The sequence below is a fragment of the Pleurodeles waltl genome, chromosome 11 (genome assembly GCF_031143425.1).
Source record: "Pleurodeles waltl isolate 20211129_DDA chromosome 11, aPleWal1.hap1.20221129, whole genome shotgun sequence".
Taxonomy (NCBI): Eukaryota; Metazoa; Chordata; class Amphibia; order Caudata; family Salamandridae; genus Pleurodeles; species Pleurodeles waltl.
The window spans coordinates 363,020,208-363,044,576 of record NC_090450.1 but is presented as its reverse complement, the minus strand read 5'-3'; the positions used below and the strand labels follow the sequence as shown (position 1 = coordinate 363,044,576).

At 44.5% G+C, this 24,369-nt stretch overlaps 1 protein-coding gene across 3 annotated transcripts in view; it reads right to left on the bottom strand.

Annotated features, from left to right (window-relative positions):
- The window catches only part of KIF1A (kinesin family member 1A), a 3,950,406-nt gene that overhangs the window by 1,758,961 nt on the left and 2,167,076 nt on the right, over window positions 1–24,369 (bottom strand). The gene's annotated exons all lie outside the window — the stretch shown is intronic.

Below are 24,369 nucleotides of genomic sequence, written 5' to 3'. Positions count from 1 at the left end.
TCCCTAAGGCATGCGTGTATACCAATCATGCAGGTCTGCATTACCGTGAATTTGTCTCATGTGTCCACAGACTGTCCCTATAAACAAAAGATCTTAAAAAAAAGAAAAGAAAAATGAAGAAGACTGTGTAGTGAAAACAGATAAAATCCCAACGTGCATTTAGGTGCAATTTCACCCGCGTGGCTGTGTCCCCACGTCGTCCTCCAATGGTTAATAACCCAGAAGATCATGTGATGAACATACCCAAATATCATATACTTAATGTGCAAACCCAAAGCGATCCATGTATATGTAACATGCGTATAGTGCATGAAGTTGTGCCAATAAAGACAAATGGTGACGTACCCAATGTACGAGTACAGAACCAATTTCACTAATGCTGGCAATTCCCATTGTCCAGGACAAAATAGAGTCACTTATTTGTAGTATTTGGAGCATAAAATATGCAATAGTTCAGTAGGTAACTACAACCATGATATGTCTAGAAGGGAGAAAGTAAAAACTTAGTAAACAGTGTGCACCTATGTTCCAAGAAACGAGAAGGTGAGCAATTTGTTAAAGGGTGTATAAACCACCCTCACTCCAACTGTCTCCCGAGGCCAATCAATTGGGATATGTCATGTTCTAAAAGGTCTAAAGAAATGTAAACAAAATCCAACCTTATAGTGCCGGTTGGGGGCGACCAGAGACACAAACAAAGATGAAACAGCCCGTTGTCACATTAGCATAGAACATAGTACTAGTGGGCGTCTGTTAAAGGCAAAACTACGACAAGTAGTATAATGTGGTACTAAAAAACTACCATGTGAAAAGCTAGTCACCTATATTCAGACTGCTGTAAGGCCAAATACCGTCCACCCCTAAAAGAAAATTTACTAGTACTTACAGTGACACCAGGGTCGATTTTCTAGATGTCACACTCTATGTTGAAGGTGACAAAATATATTATTATAGGATATATACAAAACCTACAGCCTGCAACTACATCTTACATGCTACGAGTGCTCATTAATGATCACAGATCAAGGCTATACCCTATGGGGAAGCCATTAGGATTAGACGGAATTGCTGTCAGGATGAGATATTCACGCAGGAACTATGGGATATGGAACAGCGTTTCTTAGCACATGCTTATCCTGAGAATCTCCTAAAGGAGACGAACAAGAGGATTAAGAAAACTAACAGGGAAGCTCTACTAACTGTCCCATTAAAAATAAAAATAAAAAACGCAAGGAACATCCTAAGTTGTCTCTTATTATACCATACAGTACCCTCAGCCCTGAAATCCACAAGATGTGTCGAAAGAACTGGCCCCAATAATTAGCAGATAACACTTTTAAAAAAGGGATCAAAAATAGACCAAGGATTGGGCATAGCAGGGGATGCACACTTCATAAGCGACTATGTCATAGTTTTTTTGCCACCCTCCCCAATGAATAAAATGTGGCTCGCCAATCTGCCTAATAGTTTCCACAAATGTGGGCAATGCAACATTTGCTGTTATGTTAAGGATACAATATCTACCTTCCAATACCACACCAAGACATCACACAGAATTTCCAAATTCATGAACTGCAACACCAGATTTATAGTGTATTGTTTAATTTGTCTGTGTGACCGTGTATATGTCGGCAGTACGATCAGACCCTTTAAAGAGAGGATTCAAGAACATATTAGGGCAACAGACATAACAACCCGGATTACCCCTTTGCACAACATTACAACACTTTGCATGAACAAAGAGAGGTTCTGGGAATTACCACGCATGGAATAGACGCACTGGGTACTTGTTTGAGGGGCGGGGATGAGACACTGATGCTGAGGCATTTGGAGGTCAAATGGAATATCAAATTAAGAGTGGTGGCGCAGGAGCTGAATATGGATAAAGATTTACATGTTTTTCTTTAAAGTTGTGTGTATGCTTTCCTGCAGGAAAGGTGGAGGAGGGGCTGGATATGGATAAGGATTTATCATGGATACATCTTTTTATTGTGATGTATGTAATAATCTTCTAATGTTTATCTCTTCAACCAATGTGGCATAACAATATTTGGTATTTTTATATGTATGTACATATACTTTTCCACACAGCTGAGAATTTTCCCCTGCATGAGAGTTTTTTTACCACATTTAGTTTGGGGTGAAGCATTATTGCAGCATACAACAAGGTGCACAATACACAGCTTGTTTTGTATGGGCTGATTTTCCATTCATCTTCGGAACACCCACTTTGTGTGGCAATACCATTTTATTCTTATACTCTTCCAAAATGGTGACCGCACGTGTCGTCTTTTCTGTTTCTCACTTTCTGAGTCCTCTTTCCATTGCCATTAAGCTATCTGCAGCATAGCTTAAAAAGGCGGCGTCCGTACGAGCCACGGACTCACCTGCTATGACAACAGGGGATGTACACATGAAATTATGGTGGGATAAGATTCTTTCGACTTCTCTCGCTCCTTTTTTGATGTCTATTAGGATTTGCTATTGGCTTCACGTATCCGGGAAATATGACACTGCCATTTTTTTTTGGGGTCAGTACAGGATATATATATATGTATATATTTATTTTTTGAATTATGCATTTCATTATTGATTACCTCTGCCATCACATCTTTACCCAGTAGCCTAGTCAGCTTTTCATTTTTCACTATTTGGCCTTACAGCAGTCTGACTATAGGTGACTTGCTTTTCGCATGGTGTTTTTTTAGTACCACATTGTAGGAGGCTGGCCTGGTTTGTAGTGGGTACCTTGGGTACTTACACATTATACCAGGTCCAGTTATCCCTTATTAGTGAGGTAGTAGTGTTCTCGCAGCTTAGGCTGATAGAGATAGCTATAGCAGAGCAGCTTAGGCTGAACTAGGAGACATGCAAAGCTCATGCAATACCACCTATAGTTACACAGTACTTATATACTCAGTGTTACCAAAAATAAAGGTATTTATTTGGGTGACACAGTACCAAAAATATCTTAGAGACAATACTCCTTCTGGAGATAAGTATTATACACAATATATACACTAGACACTAAAATTAGGCAAGTAAATAGTCAAAGAACAATGCAAACAGTAGGAAATCCTATAGAATGCAATGGGAGAAAATAGGTCTGGGGCAACACAAACCATATACTTAAAAAGTGGAATGTGAATCACAAATTCCCCCCTAGACAAGTGTAGTGTGTGCAGAATCACTGGGAGAGTAAGAATACAGTAAAGGTAAGTAAATTACCCCACCCCAGAAAAGCAGGAGTAAAGTACTGCAAGTTTCCTTAAGACACACTACACCTCGTTTTTGGGATTTTGCAGCAGCCAACCAAGTCTGCAAAGAACAACTGCTGGATTATTGGACCTGAAAACCTGCAAAGGAAGGGGACCAAGTCCAGAAGTCGAAAGAAGTTCCAGGAAGAACAGGTGCCCCTGCCAACCCAGAAGAGGGGGAAAAAGGAGAGTCCCCGGTTAGTCGAAGACTGCAGGAATGCACCCTAGGAAGATGCCAGTGGGTTTCTGCATGATGCAAAGGATGTCCCACGGCGTGAGGATTGTTACAGATGAGATTTCATGTCGGAAGTCGCCAACAAGCCTTGGCTACGACAAAAGTGTGTTTTTCATCAAAATGGCACTGGATGGACCCAAGAGGGACCAGGGTGCCTCAACTCTGTGGGAGGAGGAAGAGGGGGCCCTCAGCACTTTAGAGAGCCCTCAGCATGCCAGCCAGCATCCCCAGGAGTCGCAGGATCCAGGATCAAAGGAGGTGCAAAATGTGGTTGATGCAGCACAACAAAAGAAGGTACCACGCCTCCGGAGAACAACTCAGCGAGTTGAGCATCACAGGATGGAGTGCGAGGGACCTGGGCCAGGCTGTGCACAAAGGAATTTCACAAAGAATGCAAAGAGGCCTCAGGAGGCGAAGAAGACACAGTAGAAAGGGGTACCATCGTTCTCGGGGAAGGCAAGGTCTAACCTCCTCCAAATAGCGTCAGCAGGAACTCAGGACAGTCTATGTCGATGATGTTCACCCTCTGTGTCCTTAGGAGCACGCTCGTCATTGTGAGAGTAATCCCGGGGTACCAGTCATCGTCTTGGAAGGTGCCTGTTTGGAGCAGGGTAGTGACTCAGTCATTCCACAGGAGATTTCTTCGGTTTCAAAGGGAGAGGGTGTAACACCCTGCTCTCAGAGAAAACCCTGAACCCTGTCTGTGAGGTGGCAGCAGCTGTAGCTGCAGTGCAAGCCTCAGAGAGCTGGTTTGGCAGTACTGGAGGTACATAGTGGAGCCCCCAGGATGCAGGGAATTGGCTCCCCAATACCAGATTTGGAATGGGGGGACAATTCCAAGATCTTAGACATGTTACATGGCCATATTCAGAGTTACCATTGTGAAGCTACATATAGGTATTGATCTATATGTAGTGCACATGTGTAATGGCATCCTCTCACTCACAAAGTCCCGGGAAATGGCCCTGACCTATGTGGGGGCACCTTTTCTAGTGCAAGGGTGCCCTCACACTTAGTAACTTTGCACTTAACCTTCAGAAGGTAAAGGTTAGACATATAGGTGACTTATAAGTTACTTAAGTGCAGTGAAAATGGCTGTGAAATAGTGTGTGCACTATTTCACACAGGCTGCAATGGCAGTCCTGTGTGAGGGTTTGTCTGAGCTCCCTATGGGTGGCAAAAGAAATGCTGCAGCCCATATGGATCTCCTGGGACCCCAATGCCCCAGGTACCTATGTACCATGTACTTGGGACTTATAAGGGGGTCCAGTGTGCCAATTGAAATTGGTAAATGAAGTCACTGGCCTACAGTGACAAATTTAAAAGCAGAGAGAGCATAAACACAGAGGTTCTGATTAGCAGAGCCTCAGTGACACAGTGAGGCACTACACAGGCATACACATTAGGCCACAAATTATGAGCACTGGGGTCCTGGCTAGCAGGATCCCAGTGACACAATAAAAACACACTGACACACACTCACCAACAGGCCAAAAGTGGGGGTAACCATGCTAGAAATAGGCTACTTTCCTACACACATTATACTACTTGTCGTAGTTTTGCCTTTAACCGACGCTCACTAGTATCATGGTCTATGCTTATGTAACAACGGGCCGTTTCATCTTTGTTTGTGTCTCTGGCCACCCCAAACCGGCACCATAAGGTCGGATTTTGTTTACATTTTTTTAGACCTTTTAGAACACAACATATCCCAATTGTTTGGCCTCGGGAGACAGTTGGAGTGCGGGTGGTTTATACACCCTTCAATATATTGCTCACCTTCTCGGTTTCTTGGAATATAGGTGTACACTGTTTACTAAGTTTTTTCATTCTGCCTTCTAGACTTATCATGATCGTAGTTACCTACTGAACTATTGCATATTTTATGCTACAAATACTAAAAATAAGGGACTCTATTTTGTCCTGGACAATGGGAATTGCCAGCATTCGTGAAATTGGTTCTGTACTCGTACATTGGATACGTCACCATTTGTCTTTATTGGCACAACTTCATGCACTATACGCATGTTACATATACATGGATCGCTTTGGGTTTGCACATTAATTATATGATACTTGGATATGTTCATCACATGATCTTCTGGGTCATTAACCATTGGAGAACGACGTGGGGACACAGCCACACCGTTGAAAACTGCACCTAAATGCATGTTGGGATTTTATCTGTTTTCACCACACAGTCTTCTTTGTTTTTCTTTTCTGATTTTTTTAAGATCTTTTGTTTATAGGGACAGTCTATGGATGAATGAGACATATTCAGGGTAATGCACACCTGCATGATTGGTATACACACATGCCTTAGGAATATGCAGGACTCTTTTGTGTGCTGCTCCTTCACCATCATTTTGTGGGCTCACAATTTGAGCATGTATATCGGGGTGTATTCTCAGAGTATCATGAGATTTTGATTCCCTAGTTACTGTATTACTCTTTGATTATATGTTCTTTTTCTATATGTTTATTTCACAGCCTTGAGAAAGTCTTATTGACGAAACACGTGTTGGCTGTTGTGTTATTGGATTGGCCGTTGCTTTCACTGGATTTGTTTAATATTGGATGAATAGAATCCTCATGACGTACTACACACTCATCTTGTGCTTTGAGTGACCCATCTCATTAAGGATTGGACTTTGTGAACGTTTGTGGTGTGCCCTGGTACATATCTTTTGATTGACATGTGCTGGTTGGTTCTCAACTAACACAATTGCACCTGGAGTGGTTGGGTGCCATACCAGTTGGGCACCCCTGGCAAGATTATCTGTGAAAAGTGGACATTATCTTTATATGTATACATAGGAGGTGTGAACCATTTGCATAGCCACTGTGTATTTGTAATATATTATTTCAAATTACCTCCTTCCAAAATTAGAACAGTTTTGCTAACTGATACAAAGCTGATTTATTCTTATTCCTTTGTTTCCCATTTTACAGTTGAAGGTTACAAATACTGGAAGAACACTATTGATTTAAAAAGTGTATGGGGAACAAAAGATTGGCAAATACAGGGTAGGGAAGCTTTATTTAGAGCATGTCTGATTCCTGTACAAATTATTTTTTTAAATGACACCATTCAACAGACATCTTGTCTGGTGTAGGAAAAATGAAAGACATTACCACTCCCAGTATCCCCACACTGACTAAGATTAATGATTGGCAATGCTTCCTAAATGTCACTGAGCTAGATGCAAAGGTTCAGGCTGGTACTTATAACTCTTCACTTTCCAGTCCCGGCGGGTGGTAAATTTGGCCAAAAGACACCAATGGAATTCAGGTGCGTTTTTTTAATTCCTCAGTGGGTTTCAAGATTAGCCGGCAAGACCCTTGCTTCATCTCGGGTCAACAAATGGGTATAGTCATGACATACAGTGTGGGTAAACTGTGCCAACAACGGGGAAAAGTCTAACACGTTAGCCGCAGTTAAAGAACATCTTAACACTCTTTCTGAAGATGTACGCTTGCAGGACTTTTTGGTAGATCCTAGAAAGTCGCGCTGTAAAAGATTCATATATGCTATGTATAACAAGATCTGGAAGCTATCTCAGATCGAAGCTGCTGCACGCTTAAGGCAAATAGATAAGGAAAACTTGGAAAAGGTTTTAGATGTTGTCGATAACGGCATGAACACTTTGTCCAACAGAATTTATTCACTGACAAACATAGGGTCGTCTGCAACAAATATCATTCAGACAGACATGTCCCTTTAACATCATGGGCAAAGTCAGCTGCGTTCCATCATGCAGCTAGGTTGGACGTTACAGACTTTGAAAAATGGCTGAATTCCATGGAAGTACATTAACTGTAGTGCATTGTTCGCTGCTTTTAATTTATCCAGGAAACAGCAGACAATGGCTAAAAGGGAAGCGAGTTTCACAATGCTTCACATAGAGAGGTTAGAAAAGCTGCCTTTCAAAGTTGCAGAGTCCTTCAACAATATGGCTCCTACATGGCATTATAAATCTGCCCGTTTCCACTTTTCGTTTTTCAAAATGCCTGAAACATCTTGCCGTGGGCAGGTACGAGCGAGAAGGTGCTATATTAAAGAAGAGTGGGAGTTTCCCTTTGATTATAAATAAAACAATCAAAAAAGTACACAGTTCTTAAACGCAAAAAAACAGTGAAAAGGTTAAGGCACAGGTGTTAAGGACATTTCTATCTTTAGAGACAAGAGCCCTCACACATCCATTGGTTGACATGCTTCATCATAGGGCTAGCTCCTCGTCAAACTGGTGCTGCAGTGTCTGACGGGCCCCACAGTTGGAGTAGTTCATACTCGGCCTAGGACTGTATCACCAGTATTAAGGCAATCACCTCTGTGGCAGCTGCCTCCAGTACAAGGTCACCATCCCTGTGGCAACTGTAATGTATATTGTCTTACCTCACACTTAGAATCTTTAGACTTAGATCCGCTAGGTAAATGGGACCTTCGCAAACACACTAATTGGAATACCAGCAAATTGTATTTACTTGATCACATGTCTGTGTCAGCTATGTTACGTTGGCATGACCACACGACCAGTTAAAGTTAGAATAAATGAACATCGTCGTAACATCAGATGTGGCCGCACGACAACAAAATTGAGCGTCCATTTTTTAGAAACCAGACATAGGGGGTCATTACAACCCTGGCAGTACAAGACCGCCAGGGCTGAAATGACGGAAGCACCGCCAACAGGCTGGTGGTGCTTCCCTGGTCATTACGACCGCCGCAGTCGCACTGCCCGGGCCGGCGGTTTCCTGCCACAATGGCCCCGGTGGTAGTAATCCATAAGGGCAGCGCCCAGGGGATTACGAGTCACTCCTACCGCCAGGAAAAGGCTGGCGGTACGGGGAGTCGCGGGCCCCCTGACAGGGCCCCATGCAGCTTTCCACTGTCTGCTATGCAGACACTGAAAAGCGCGATGGGTGCAACTGCAACTGTCGCACGGCCACAACACCGCCTCCTATGTTGCGGCTGAGATCCCCGCCCGGGGGTCAGATCTTGGCGGGCGAAGGTCATAATGAGGGCCATAGTCCTAATGACTTTTGGTGGGTGGTTCTGGAGGCCCCCAACAAGTTACCCAGTGGGTCCAAGAGCCTTTTTGCTAAAGAACAACGATGGGTGTTCAAATTAGGAACCCACAGGAAGGGGCTAAATGACGAGACACCATGGATGAGCTTTTTCAAAGTGTAAATCGAGAGATTTTTTCTTCATAAAAACCTATGTATTGTTAAAACATTTTTTATCGTTTTCTTCTTTTTTTTGTTAGGCCTTTTTTCATTTTCTATTAATTTATGTCTTTGGTCACCTGTGCCATGGAATTCACCCTTGTTTTGACCTCAAATACTATGAGAGCTGGGAAATGTATACTACTTGTTTTGGCTTGTGACTGTTTCCCTTCTGTACATGTCCATTCTGTGTTCAATCACCATTGATTGATGAAGATGCAGGATTCGCGGTGTAACTATTGCCCCTCATGTATGGGGCAGTCTGTTTAGGGATTATTTACGAGCGCGTTGACATTTTTTTAGGGGAGTCTTTTGTTTTTGACCACGTTGTTATTTTTGTGATACTTACGAGTGCGGTTACGTGCGGTTACGTGTGCACGCCTCAATTCCACATTCTGATTGGTCCACCTCTGACACAGTGTCCTTTTCTACCCGACACCGCCAGCTATCTCGTTACTTCTGGGATTGCGGCTGTCGGGTAGGTACCAGGCAGCGGACATATTACCACAATGTGAGTACGCCTTTTTTGCCCAGAGGTGCATTGGCTGCTTTACATATTATTCCCTTTATTCAGCTATTGTCGGTAATGATTGCCAGAGCGGTGCCTGCTGTGCCGTAATTTGAAGAGCATGCGGTTACCGCTCTGTGCAGCATTTAAACGGACACATATTTGGTCTAGTCATACATATGGAGTGTTGTGCTGTTTACGACTGCCCCTATACGCATTTTGTCCAGATTTGGTGTTCGGGGTCATCATGTGCTAATATGGTGCATCTTCTGTTGTTGGCTATTCACCACAGTAGTCACATGAAACATTTGTCTTTTTCAAATACGATTTTTACAAGTCCTGGCTTTAAGTTCTCTTGAATATGTATTACTTATGGTCCAGACGGGTAATTGTTCTTTTGAAGGTGTCTTTGAATGGGTGTCCCATGTCCTGATGTGTTTCTCTGAACAAATTGTCCTGATAGGTTTACTCTGATAGGACTATCCTTGATTATATAGATGGATATGTATGTGGCTCTTTGGTTTCAGTTTAGTATATACTCGTGTTTCTCTTCAAAATGATTTTCTGATCTACTTATGACTTTCCAGTGAGTGACGTCTAGCAAATGGCTCGCACAATCCCAAGGAACCTGATCTCCTAGTGAGGAGGGTAAGGTAAAACTTTATTGTGGTTTGTACGTATTCAGCATGGCAGCACTTATCTCACTGTTTGCCACAGCACTAGTAGGTGGGCATGTTACCATAATGGTTTATGTGACATTTTACATTTTTGACATAATTTTCTGTTCCCAGCTTGTTCACCGTCTAGGGTTCCCATTTGTGTAGCACGTGATGTAAGTTGCTTTTTGTCCTTTATCTTCTAGGGAGGACTCATATTGTAGCTTAGGAATTTGGTTTGGTCCTGATGAAGCGCCATTAGATCCGGATTGACTGTTTCAGGAGCAAATCATGTTGACCTACTATAGCTAGAGGGAGAGTGTCCCAGTCTAGCTTTATGTGTTTTTTAGGATGGTGGTACATTGTCCCCTGTCCACTCTTGAGTGTTTTTAATCTTGACCAAGATCCCTGTAGTCCTAATTAAAACTGAATTTGTGTTGAGGTTCTTGAGCCAATTTTATCCCACTTTCTGTTCCTGCTCTTTTTCTCAGCAGACTTACTTTACCCTTACTGGATTTCATCACGGCACACACTTCTTTTCCAAAAGATCTCTGGCAAGAGCTCCCCGTGGGGCCCATCAGACATTGCAGTGCCAGTCTGACGAGGAACTAGCCCTATGATGAAGCATGACATCCAATGGATGTGTGAGGGTTCTTTCTTCTAAAGATAGAAATGTCCTTAACACCTTGTAGTGCTTTCCTCTTATCTAGTTTCTAAGCACATACATAAACCACTAGAAATGCACTTCTGAGGTCAAAGAAGACTTTTATTGTTGTTAATTCTTCCCCAACCACAATTTTTATGAATGACGAATTAGTAGCTTTCAAGTCCGCGTCAATCAAACAAAATATATCAGTTTGCAATATACACAGCAGGTTATATTTATAAGATATTGAATGCAAAGCAAAACAAATACTTCACCGTGTGGGAACTATTCACAGCTTCATCTTTCTAAGGTCTGCAAGCTGAGGACCCCTGTCAGCCGCGAGAAAGAGAGATTCATCTACCCACACGGGATTGCTGGCAGCTGGCGCCAAGCTCCAGCACGACGTCATGCTATTAGATATTCTGCCTATGGGCTTTGACATGATATTATATATTGCATTTTGTATTCAGCTCAGCTGCCTATTGGCTTTGACATGATATTATACATTGCATTTTGTATTCAGCTCAGACTTGAAAGCTACTAATTCGTCATACATAAAATATTGTGGTTGGGGAAGAATTAACAACAATAAAAGTCTTCTTTGACCTCAGAAGTGCATTTCTGTTGTGTTATGTTAGTGCTTAGAAACTAAATAAGAGGAAAGCACTACAATTGGTACCAGGAGTCGTCGGGTCGGTCATTAAGAGGTGATTAAGAGGGTATTGACGAGTTGGTAGATTTCTAAGTGCACACTTTAAAAGTGTAATTGTTTTTTGTTGTTTGGAGAATTACAGAAATTGTTTTCTGTTTGGAGAATCACAGTAGCACGGCAGACCATGTCTGAGAATACATGTGTTGATGAACTGCCTGATGGTGCTAAGAAAAACTGTGAATTGTTTTCTGTTTGGGGAATTACAGAAGAAAATGCATGTGTAGCTAAAAGGCCTGATAATGCTTTGAGAAATAATTCCTGTTGTATATATGTAGAAAACGTGTCTTTTGGAAGTAATGATGACAGAAAGGTCTGGATACCTTTATCTGCTTACAGAGAAATGCAGGAGAAATGTAGGCAGTTGGAACATGAAAATAGGAATTTACGTTAGCAAATTAGCCCGACTGAAAGTTATAAAAGGGCTGTTTTTGAAGAATCTTTCTTGTCCCATTCCAGTAATGAGGGGGTTAAGACAGCTCCGAGCTGCACTGAGTTTTCGTGTGAGCCAGGGTTTTTGGCAGCCAAAATGCATTCCTTAACTGATAACACGGACGAGAGAGACCAGAATGTGATTTACGAGTTACCGTTGCAAAATGCACAAGTAAAAGGAAGGATTTTAGAGCAAGAGACACCGAGTTGCATTAGCTTGTTTGATTTTTGGAAAAAGAATAGCCCTCATTTGAGTGAAATCCTAACACTTTTGTATATGGTCACTGTGAAAAATTATATGCAGCTGCGCGCTTGTGATTTGGCAAATGAAATAATGCAGACTTTAGGTTTCTGCGCAGTGCAAGAAGGAAATACTTATGTACATGTAATTCAAGAACAAGGAAAGAAAATAGTGCCCCTAGATAGAATCATACAATGGATCTGGTACTTGCAAGACAGGGCTAGAGTACCACAGGTAAAAGAGTTACCAATGAAGTTGAGTGCACCATTTGAATTCGTGTCCACTGAAGATAAAAAGCATGTTTGTTTTACTAATGATTCACTGACTGAAATGTTGTTTTCTGGCACCGTAGAAGGAACAGCGTTGTATAATGTGTGTCAGATTTTAAAGCAAGAGCTACGTGAGATGTGTCATTTTTATGCTGATTTTTGGTTCATTGCTAATGTTTTAGCACCTAACTGGTTCAATTACCTTGCAGATGTTAATGAGAAAAATTCAGAGAGAGAAGTGTTCACCCAGAATTCTGCCTTAGTGGGGATGGCTAAGTGGGTGCCCCAGAAATGTGAACAGCTGAGAGAAAAAGCCACTTACAGGTGGGCAGAGATGAGAGAGATGCACATTCCCCTAGATTTGATAAAAACTGTGCAGCATGCACAAAAGCAATCTGTCATGCAAGCAGTCACAGAGCAGTTGGGGAGAGGAACGTTACCAGAACAGAAATGGCAAATTGATTAGGTTTTAGGGAAAGTGATTGCTGCAAATTACCAAGGAAAAATCGAAATGATGCTGATACCTAGAAAAGAATCTGATTCATTCATACAAATTGGAGACAGAATGGCCCAAATTGAAGAAAATGCAGTGAATGGAGGTTTGGTAAAGAATGAGTCTGCCCCAGCCCTTCTGACAGTGCAAGAAAAGGGAAGCTGTGGCGCAGCAGATAAAAACCTCAGTGCTGATGTGTGGGCTGAAGCCCCAAGTGACCCTCCAGAACCTGCAGAGAATATAACAAAGGGCCCCAAAAACGTCCTGCTGATTATAAAACAGGGAAAGAAAGAGGAAGGGTGCAGTTTAAATGAAAAATGTTATTTGCAAGAAAAGTCATACTTGTTTCTTTTGCAGATCCTACCACGTTTCGCCACTGTCCCTGAGTGTGCTGTGTGGTCCCCCTTCCGGTGTGTGCGTGTGGGGTCGGGGAAGGGACCGAATCCCCAACCTGAACCTGGCTGAGTAAAGTGCCAGCACCATGGATCCATTTTGCGCAAACTGCGCCTTCAGTTCAAGTTCAACTTGTTTGCTGTGTTTTTTTTTTTTTTTTTTTTTCCCTTCTCGTATGGAACTCTGACTTTTGCTTACCTTCCAGAAAACCTTTCAGGTGGACCGTGCACCTTTACATGAGCAGAACTCATGCCACATAAAATTGCTAACACTGTTGAATTAGAGACTCATTCAGAGAAAAAAAATTGCTCAGTCTTTTCTGTATAGATGTATCTTATGTGAAAGGTTATGAGATCAATGTGTTAATTCACTTCTATTGCTTTACAGGGATTGCTTTGATCATAATGTTTTTTTTGTTTGTGCTGATGTTTTTTGTTTTTGTTTGAAACAAGAGATATGTGAAACAAAAATTCATTGGTCAAAGGGCGGAATGTACTGCCATTTGATAAGTTTTGTTTTGACCAATGACTTTGTGTTTCACCACTGCGCATATTAGTTGCTCAATGTTCACCAGTAGCACATGGTATGTTTTTTTCAGTTTAGCCGCCTATGGGCTTTGACATTGCATTAGTCATTACATTCTGTATTCTGCCTATTGGCTTTGACATGGCATTAGCCATTACTTTCTGTATTCAGTTGAGACGCCTATGGGCTTTGACATTGCATTAGCTATTACATTCTGTATTCTGCCTATTGGCTTTGACATGCTGTATCCAGTCTAGCCGCCTATTGGCTTTGACATTGCATTCCTATTGGCTTTGACATGATGTATTCAATTTAGCTGCCTATTGACTTTGACATGCTATTAGATATTCTGCCTATGGGCTTTGACATGATATTATATATTGCATTTTGTATTCAGCTCAGCTGCCTATTGGCTTTGACATGATATTATACATTGCATTTTGTATTCAGCTCAGCTGCCTATGGGCTTTGACATGATATAAGACATTGCATTTTGTATTCAGCTTAGATGCTTATTGGCTTTGACATGACACTAGACATTGCATTTGATATTTAGGTTAGCTGCCTATTGCCTTTAACATGACATTGCATTTGATATTTAGGTTAGCTGCCTATTGCCTTTAACGTGGAGTTAGATCTTGCAGTTGAGAATCCAAGCTGTATTTTTCCAAGCTGTGTTTTTGCACGAGAGAACCAAGATGTTTTTCTCACAGTAGACTAGACATGATAAGAGAGAGTACATGGGTGTTGTTTTTTCTTCGCTTGAGCTTGGGAACAGGAGTAGTCTTGGAGACCTGGCCAGTCTCCAAAAGGCTTGCTCAGTTTCCCAGGTCTGAGAGGAGGGGGCACACCTTTGTAACGAATGTAACAGGCTGCAGAGGGTCAGATTCGAATCTGCCGGACCTCGTGCTGGAGCTTGGCGCCAGCTGCCAGCAATCCCGTGTGGGTAGATGAATCTCTCTTTCTCGCGGCTGACAGGGGTCCTCAGCTTGCAGACCTTAGAAAGATGAAGCTGTGAATAGTTCCCACACGGTGAAGTATTTGTTTTGCTTTGCATTCAATATCTTATAAATATAACCTGCTGTGTATATTGCAAACTGATATATTTTGTTTGATTAACGCGGACTTGAAAGCTACTAATTCGTCATACATAAAATATTGTGGTTGGGGAAGAATTAACAACAATAAAAGTCTTCTTTGACCTCAGAAGTGCATTTCTGTTGTGTTATGTTAGTGCTTAGAAACTAAATAAGAGGAAAGCACTACACACCTGTGCCTTAACTTTTTCACTCTTTTCTCGGTTTAGGAACTGTGTACTTTTTTGATTGTTTGATATAAGTTAGGTAGGTTGTACACTGGAACTGGTAAAATCTCCCTGTCCCCCCCTTTTGTCTTGCTTTGATTATAAATGTCTGAATGGCGAAACAGAGGTTTTTCTTAGCGAAAGTAAATGTGAAACTACTGTTAGTTTTTCTATGATTTGTAAGCAGGTGTCCCTTCACGGCCTTTGCATTGATGGAGTCGTGAACTTGGCCTGTTCTCCTGTCCCTTTGATTCGACCGGCATTTCATGTACTTTCGAATGGAAGTTATGTGTTGCTGAATAACCAAAGCTGTTGTGGTATGTGACCAGGAATTGCCTATGCAATTTCAGTCTCTAAGGTCGTTACGTATTGTGGACAAGTTTTATTCCCCCCACATGAGAGATGAAAGTATCAGAAATGTGGCCTCACATTGATACTACTGTCAATTATGACAAGCTGAGCAGACTAAAGGTGCTACTGTTTCAAAAACAAGTCGCGTTGACATCAGCTAGAGAGGCGTATGCTCTCCAGATAGCGAGATCATCAGCCGAGATACAATCCCTTTTAAATACCAACTTCCCCAGGCACTTTGGAGAGCTGGTATCCAGAATTTTTAACACATCGAGCACTGCTGGGATTGTCCATTTCTTTAAGGCTTTTGGGTCTGGATTTGTGTCCATCTTCCAGACTGTCTTCGGAGTTATCCCATCGGCCATCCATTCACACTTTTCAAGTGTGTTTGGCGGCTTTCCTATTATTTTGACATTGATTGTCGGAATACTGCTGCTATTTCTTCTGATTAGCAGTGGTTGTGTCTTTTCAGCTACACAAAGCAATAGAGCTGCTGCCACCAGCTCAGCTGTGCCGTGAACGCATGGTTCAGATCTTCAGGGCTTCCTTGCTGTTGGAGCTTGATTGGTCATTACCATTCCAACCACTCCTATGGTGCGAGCAAGCAGTCTTTCGCTGCGTATGGTGTCTCTTCGAACATTTGCCTACAGTGTGTCTTGCTGTTACGCCAGTGCCTCCTGTGGAGCAAGAATTGCTGATGTCACCGATGAGGGTTCATTCACGGTCGTGCCCCCTTAAGACTAAGGCTCATTCGCGAGGCCTCTTATGAGCCTTCCTTGCTGACCGAGTTATCTCTTTACACTATGGAGGATGGCACTACTGCAGGTGGACCTGCACAAGAGACTACTACGCACTACTGCTCTGTGGATCCATCTGCCCATCCTGTGATCGATCTAACATCTGACGATGTGGCCTCTTTTCTGAGGTCCTTTCCATTTAATGACTTCGGAGATGCTCTTCAAGATCATGACTATTGTTGAACAATTTAATGATTGGCTTTTATATCAAATTCCAAATATATATTTATTGCCCTTACTTTGGCCTGCTATGCTTGTCATGGTCGACATTATGGGCCTGATTCTGACCCTGGCGGCCGGTGACCGCCAGGGTCACCGGCCATGGGAGCACCGCCGACAGACCGGCGGTGCTCCGAAGGGCATTCTGACCGCGGCGGTTCAGCCGCGGTCAGAAAGGGTAAACCGGCGGTCACCCGCCGGTTTACCGCTGCCCTTCTGAATCCTCCATGGCGGCGGAGCGCGCTCCGCCGCCATGGAGATTCAGACACCCCCTACCGCCATCCTGTTCATGGCGGGAAACCCGCCATGAACAGGATGGCGGTAGGGGGTGCCGCAGGGCCCCTGGGGGCCCCTGCAGTGCCCATGCCAATGGCATGGGCACTGCAGGGGCCCCCGTAAGAGGGCCCCGCAAAGTATTTCAGTGTCTGCTATGCAGACACTGAAATACGCGACGGGTGCCACTGCACCCGTCGCACCTGACCGTCAATTCTGAGCCGGCGTCCTAGTGGGAAGGTTGATTTGCCCGCCAAAGTAAGAATGACCCCCTATATCTCTTGGTATGTTTTTAGCTATTGATTTACACACGATTTAAAGGAGATTTTTTTCAGCTAGTTTTTATGCTTTTAGCCCAGAGCACCTTCGGCGGCGTCTAGACATGGTGTCATACTTGTTACTGCAATGGGGAGGGTGTAATGAATTCTAGTTTGTTTTAAAGGGATACAGGAGTTAGCTTAGCCTGTGGCTTGCAGACTCATGCCCCCGTCACCCAGTGACTCTTACCCTACTTAGCTTGCTCTGTTTTAGCGCATTTATTCAATTTAAATATTTTAAGATGGCTGCCTTGTTTTGAGTTAGGCCCATTTTTTAATTTGCGTCAAAAGTGTCACTGCACTAAGGCGTCAAGATCAAGCGACAAAAACAAACAAACTGTAAGTGTTCACTTTAGGTACTTTCCCTCTTCATGCTTTCGAGGGAATTGTTTATATTAATTACCATCCCAAGCATGCCTTGTTATCTATTGTTTGGGAACAAACCTACGTCAGGGGTCCAAGTAGATCCGTATAAATACTCCTCACTTTAACAGATAGTCAGAAGGATTCCGACCAGATGCCATTGCTGCTATCGATGCTGCACGTCGCCTTGACGCTGACCTAGTCATTGTGTCCATACGGAGTCTGAGCTAGAGACCTCATTCCAAGGTAACGAGGGTTGGGAGCTCTTCTCATGGACATGGCATTGGCAGATTAAGGTTTAACATACCTAGCTCTCTTTTAGGTTAGATGTTAGGCCTATCATTAGGATATCATCAGTATTAGGATATATTACACACTGTGTTATTTTATGATATTGCAAGATGGTGGAGGTCTTTATATAAATGACTCTTGTCTTTACCATTCTATTTTTTGCACTGCTCATTATCCCAATCATTGCAGCCCATGCAACCTAGCGCAGAATTAAGTTTTTCTAAATAAAATGTATTGAAACTTTACTGCATCTTCTTCATTACCTGTGTGTGATTGAGACACGTTGTTAATGTGAGAAAGGGGTAATCTCCGTTTAACCACGACACTCCCTGAGATGTCACACTCTTGAGTCCATGCGTAAAGGCTGCCACAGATCACCTTTTACTGTTTTGGGTTTCTGGTGAGGTACTGCTTGTGAGCCGAAAGGGTTGGGACGACAATTGCGATTTGTTGTAGGACTGGCCTAGTCGCCTACAAACATAAGTACTGTCATCCTTAAACCCGCAGTCTTGCCTAGAGCTAGAGTCCAACTATGACACCACAGCTGTTGCAGCAGCCAATATCTGTTGACTCCTGATCCGAGAGATCTTCAGACTCCAAGTAGCCCTGGCCCCCACCAATCTACCTCTGCAAGGACAGTCTCCTCTCTGCTGCTCCAGTGACACAGGACTCCTCTTCAGGTGTGGTGCCTAGGCCTCACTGACTTACTGTGCCTGCTGCCAGTGGGTTGCTCATGGGGGCTCCAACTGTTTCTGCTGGCTCTCCTGTCTTCTTAGGATCAGTCCGGACTCCCCTCCAAGGGTCAAATCCCCAGGACCGTGCTGGGCCCTCTTCAGCTTTGCAAATCCCCCACAGCTCCAGCTGCATTTACCTGTGCTTAATGGTGGCCCTCTTGACCACTGACCCATCTGCAATCTGGTGACCATCAAGGGACAGCTTCTAAGTGATTCCTCTGCAGCTCCTGGACTCCACATCTGGACTTCATCCACCACTGTCGACCAGGATCTTCACCCACAGAAGGGTGAGCATAGCCTCCTGCCCCACCTGGACACACCTGCATGGAATGGACTCTGCACCCTTCTTTTGCAGGTCTTCTTCATCCAGAATCCACCATTGGGTTCTACCGGTCTGGTCCTGCTTTTGGAATATTCCATTTAAGAGTCCCCATGTTAGCCTATGGGACGACAAGGTAACTTACCTCTGCTCTCCTGGTCGCTGGGGGTCTTCTAGATACTTATCTCTTGGGGTTCCACTGTCTCCCAGCGCTTGGCTAACTACTCCATATCCTCTGGTGGGGGACCGTTCTCGCATTCCACTTTTTTAGTATATGGTTTGGCTCCCATATAGGGCCCCTGCTATTTTGTGCTATTTCCTAATACCTGTGTATATTTTGTGTGTACTTACCTCCAGCGGGGGTTTGCCTATAGTAATCTAGTTTGGTGTTCCTGTAATAAAGAACCTTCATTTTTTCAACACTGTGTGGTGCCTTTCATGTGTGATAAGTTACTGTGCTACTACTGTGGTATCGCAAGTGCTTCACACTCCTCCTTGATAAGCCTTAGCTGCTCACCACAGCTACCCCTAGAGAGCCCTGACCGTAACACTATCTAATAAGGGTTGTCTGGACCCAGTATAAGGTATAACACCATAGGTGTCCACCACACACTAGGCCAGCCCCCATCATTGGTGGTGCAGTGGTAGGATAAGGCACTTGCAATTGCTTTACCACTTTGTCACCAGTGACTTTCCACAACAAAGGACACTACTAGTCTTTAGGACACACTACACTTGGTAGTAGGGATTTGAAGACCTCTGGTTCAGGTAAGTTGGGGGCCTAGCACAGCCCTCTCCCTAAACCTTTAGAAAGTCTAGAACCTCAGAGTAGGTAGGTGCACCCACGCTACTCTAGGTAACATGCCTTCAGCAGAGGACACAACTCAGGCCTAAAAAAGGTAAGTTATAAGGGCCTCACTTTTCAGGAATTGAGGGAGTTATGTGCCTCTAGGGAGCTGAAAACAGGGAGAAAACCCAAGAAAACCCCTTCTCCTTGGATTACTCATTCAGGCTGACCTCCAATATTCAGATGGCCAGTAAGAGCAAGAAGTATATACTGCCCCCTCAGTGTTAGATAGAATAGACTTAGATCCTACAGGGAGGGCAAGGAAGAATCTGGGGAACACCACAGTCCTGTGGGGAGCTCTCAAGTTAGTGACAAGGTGACACACACAGGTAGGCCTACGTTTCTCCCAGGGGGGTGGTATAGAGAGTATCTAGGAGGAGGAATAGATCCTCCTTATCTGTCCACACCCATTTCTCAGCAGTATCTGAGTAGACTAACCACTTTAGATCGGGGGAATACCTAGATGGGGAATTCAGCAAACTGGCCACTAGAAGAGGCAAGACTGAGGCTGCAGCAGCAACATTTAGCCCTAGATAGGGAGGCCTTGGCATTGGAGAAGGAAAGACAGAATTTGGGGTTGATACCCCATGGTGTCAGCAACAGCTTTAGAGAGACCAGGGTCAGGGAGGACTCTATGACTCCAAGATTCTCAGCAAAATATTCCCACCTTACAAGGCTGGGGATGACATCCACAAGTGGAGCACTGCTTTGGAGAGGGCCTGTAGTGTACAGACGGTCCCTCAAAGACAGTGGGCAACCATCTTGTGGCTTTCTTTTACTGACAGCAGATTGGGACAAACTCCTCACTGTCAGGGAGGAAGATGCAGACCACTGTCAGACACTTAAGGATGCTCTCATTGAGGTGTTTGAGTTGACCACAGAAAAATATAGGATAACATTTAGCGAAACCTGGAAGGAGTCCTCCCAGGACAGGGTCAATTTTGTGGACATATCTGTCAAGGTCCTGGAAGGCTGGTTACATGGCAGTAATGTGCATGATTATCTGGGCTTGTACAATGTTCTTATGAGACAGCACATTCTTAATAATTACATATCTGACAAACTGCATCAGCATCTGGTGGACTCAGATCTTACAACTCTCCAGGAATTGGGTAAGATGAAATACAAATGGGTTCTGACCAGAGTAGGTAGAAAAACACACTGGGGGTGACCAGAAGAATAAGGATTCTTCCAAGAACCCTGACAAAGGTGAGGACAAATCTAAAGACAGGAAAGAGTATTCATCGGGCCCACAAAACTCTTCTGGGGTAGGTCTAAACCCGCTTCCTCTTCATTCTCTCACAAGAAATCTTGGTACTACATCTGTAGACAAAAAGGCCACAGGCAGGTGACAGCATCTGTCCTAAAAAGAACACCAAGCCTGCTACTACGACTACCACTTGTACTCCTAGTACATCTAGCAATAGCACTGGTAGTAGTAATCAGTCCAAGGGTGTGGCTGGGTTCACCCTTGGAACTGCAGTGGGCTCGGGGTTAGTCAGGGAGACCAGTGAGGCAGTGTTGGTCTCTGAGGGTGGTATTGATCTTGTCACTCTACCTGCTTTTCTCCCTAATATGGTTAAGTACAGGCAGCATCCCCTTATCAATGGTGTTGAGGCTGAGGCCTACAAGAACACAGGTGCCAGAGTCACGATGGCGACTGAAAAACTGGTGTCCCCTGAACAACACCTACTTGGTCACACTTACCAAGTCACTGACGCTCACAACAATACTCCATGCCACCCCATGGCTGTTGTTGACTTTGGCTTGGGGAGGGAGTTACTGGGCCAAAGAAAGTTGTGGTATCCTCTGACCTGCCTGTAGAGTATTTACTGGGCAATGATTTAGCGACTTCAACCTGGGCTGAAGTGGATTTGGAAGCCCATGCTGCAATGCTGGGAATCCCTTTGCATATCTTTGTACTGACAAGAGTACAGGCCAAGAGATGGGGAGAGCAAGGAGCGCTGGAGCCTGGAAAAATGGCCCAGGATATTCCCCAAAAGAAAGGGAGGCAGGGTAAGAAAGTACCCCTGTCCAGGCTTCAGGTGAGGATCTCACTCCTCAGGGAGAGGAATCTGCCCCTTGGGTGGAACCTATACCAGAGGATCTTAAGGCTAATCTAGGGAGGAACTTATCCTGGGACAGCAGTCCTGCCCTTCTCTGGAATGCTCGAGAAAGCAAGCTGCTGCTCAGGAAGCAGGGGATATCAAAGGGACCTATAAAGCCTACTGGAACAGTGGCCTCCTTTATTGTGAGGCAAGGGACCCCAAACCTGGTGCAACCAGGAGGATGGTCATTCCTCAAAAGGTTAGGGAGTTATTATTGACCTTAGCACATGATAGCTAGGCCATTTGGGGCAAAGCAAGACTTGGGACAGTCTTGTCTCTTCACTGGCCTCATATGTCTAGGGATACAAAGGAGTTTTGTTGCTCCTGTGTTACCTGTCAATCCAGTGGCAAGACATTTGGCACCCCAAAGGCCCCACTAATTCCACTACAAGTGGTTGGTGTACCCTTTGAGAGGATGGGGATAAACATTGTTGGCCCCTTAGACCCTCCCAACTGCATCTGGATAAAGATCTTTACTGGTGGCAGTGGACTTTGCCACCAGGTACCCAGAAACAATCCCCCTTAGGACCACTACAGCAACTACAGTGGCCAAAGCCCTCCTAGGAATTTTCACCAGGGTGGGTTTTCCTAAGTAGGTAGTGTCAGACAGAGGTACAAACTTCATGTCTGCTTACCTGAAAGCTGTTTGGTAGGAATGTGGTGTAACATATATGTAGGAGGCTGGACTGGCTTGTAGTGAGTACCAAGGGGCACTTGCACCTTGCACCAGGCCCAGTTATCCCTTATTAGTGTATAGGGTGTCTAGCAGCTTAGGCTGATAGATAATGGTAGCTTAGCAGAGCAGCTTAGGCTGAACTAGGAGACGTGTGAAGCTACTACAGTACCACAAGTGTCACTTGCACAATATCATAAGAAAACACAATACACAGTTATACTAAAAATAAAGGTACTTTGTTTTTATGACAATATGCCAAATTATCTTAGAGTGTACCCTCAGTGAGAGGATAGGAAATATACACAAGATATATGTACACAATACCAAAAATATGCAGTATAGTCTTAGAAAACAGTGCAAACAATGTATAGTTACAATAGGATGCAATGGGGACACATAGGGATAGGGGCAACACAAACCATATACTCCAAAAGTGGAATGCGAACCACGAATGGACCCCAAACCTATGTGACCTTGTAGAGGGTCGCTGGGACTATTAGAAAATAGTGAGAATTAGAAAAATAACCCTCCCCAAGACCCTGAAAAGTGAGTGCAAAGTGCACTAAAGTTCCCCCAAAGACAAAGAAGTCGTGATAGAGGAATAATGCAGGAAAGACACAAACCAACAATGCAACAACAGTGGATTTCCAATCTAGGGTACCTGTGAAACAAGGGGACCAAGTCCAAAAGTCACAAGCAAGTCGGAGATGGGCATATGCCCAGGAAATGCCAGCTGTGGGTGCAAAGAAGCTTCTACTGGACAGAAGAAGCTGAGGTTTCTGCAAGAACGAAAAGGGCTAGAGACTTCCCCTTTGGTGGACGGATCCCCCTCGCCGTGGAGAGTCGTGCAAAAGTGTTTTCCCGCCAAAAGAATGCCAACAAGCCTTGCTAGCTGCAAATCGTGCGGTTAGCGTTTTTGGATGCTGCTGTGGCCCAGGAGGGACCAGGAGGTCGCAAATTAGACCAGGAGGTAGAGGGGACGTCGAGCAAGACAAGGAGCCCTCTTAGCAGCAGGTAGCACCCGGAGAAGTGCCAGAAACAGGCACTACAAGGATGCGTGAAACGGTGCTCACCCGAAGTTACACAAAGGAGCCCCACGTCGCCGGAGACCAACTTAGAAAGTCGTGCAATGCAGGTTAGAGTGCCGTGGACCCAGGCTTGGCTGTGCACAAAGGATTTCCGCCGGAAGTGCAAAGGGGCCGGAGTAGCTGAAAAAGTTGTGGTTCCCAGCAATGCAGTCTAGCGAGGTGAGGCAAGGACTTACCTCCACCAAACTTGGACTGAAGAGTCACTGGACTGTGGGAGTCACTTGCACAGAGTTGTTGGATTCGAGGGACCTCGCTCGTCGTGCTGAGAGGAGACCCAAGGGACCGGTAATGCAGCTTTTTGGTGCCTGCGGTTGCAGGGGGAAGATTCCGTCGACCCACGGGAGATTTCTTCGGAGCTTCTAGTGCAGAGAGGAGGCAGACTACCCCCACAGCATGCACCACCAGGAAAACAGTCGAGAAGGCGGCAGGATCAGCGTTACAGAGTTGCAGTAGTCGTCTTTGCTACTTTGTTGCAGTGTTGCAGGCTTCCAGCGCGGTCAGCAGTCGATTCCTTGGCAGAAGGTGAAGAGAGAGATGCAGAGGAACTCTGATGAGCTCTTGCATTCGTTATCTAAAGTTTCCCCAGAGACAGAGACCCTAAATAGCCAGAAAAGAGGGTTTGGCTACTTAGGAGAGAGGATAGGCTACTAACACCTGAAGGAGCCTATCAGAAGGAGTCTCTGACGTCACCACGTGGCACTGGCCACTCAGAGCAGTCCAGTATGCCAGCAGCACCTCTGTTTCCAAGATGGCAGAGGTCTGGAGCACACTGGAGGAGCTCTGGACACCTTCCAGGGGAGGTGCAGGTCAGGGGAGTGGTCACTCCCCTTTCCTTTGTCCAGTTTCGCGCCAGAGCAGGGCTAAGGGGTCCCTGAACTGGTGTAGACTGGCTTATGCAGAATTGGGCACATCTGTGCCCAAGAAAGCATTTCCAGAGGCTGGGGGAGGCTACTCCTCCCCTACCTTCACATCATTTTCCAAAGGGAGAGGGTGTAACACCCTCTCTCAGAGGAAGTCCTTTGTTCTGCCATCCTGGGACAAGCCTGGCTTGACCCCAGGGGGGCAGAAACCTGTCTGAGGGGTTGGCAGCAGC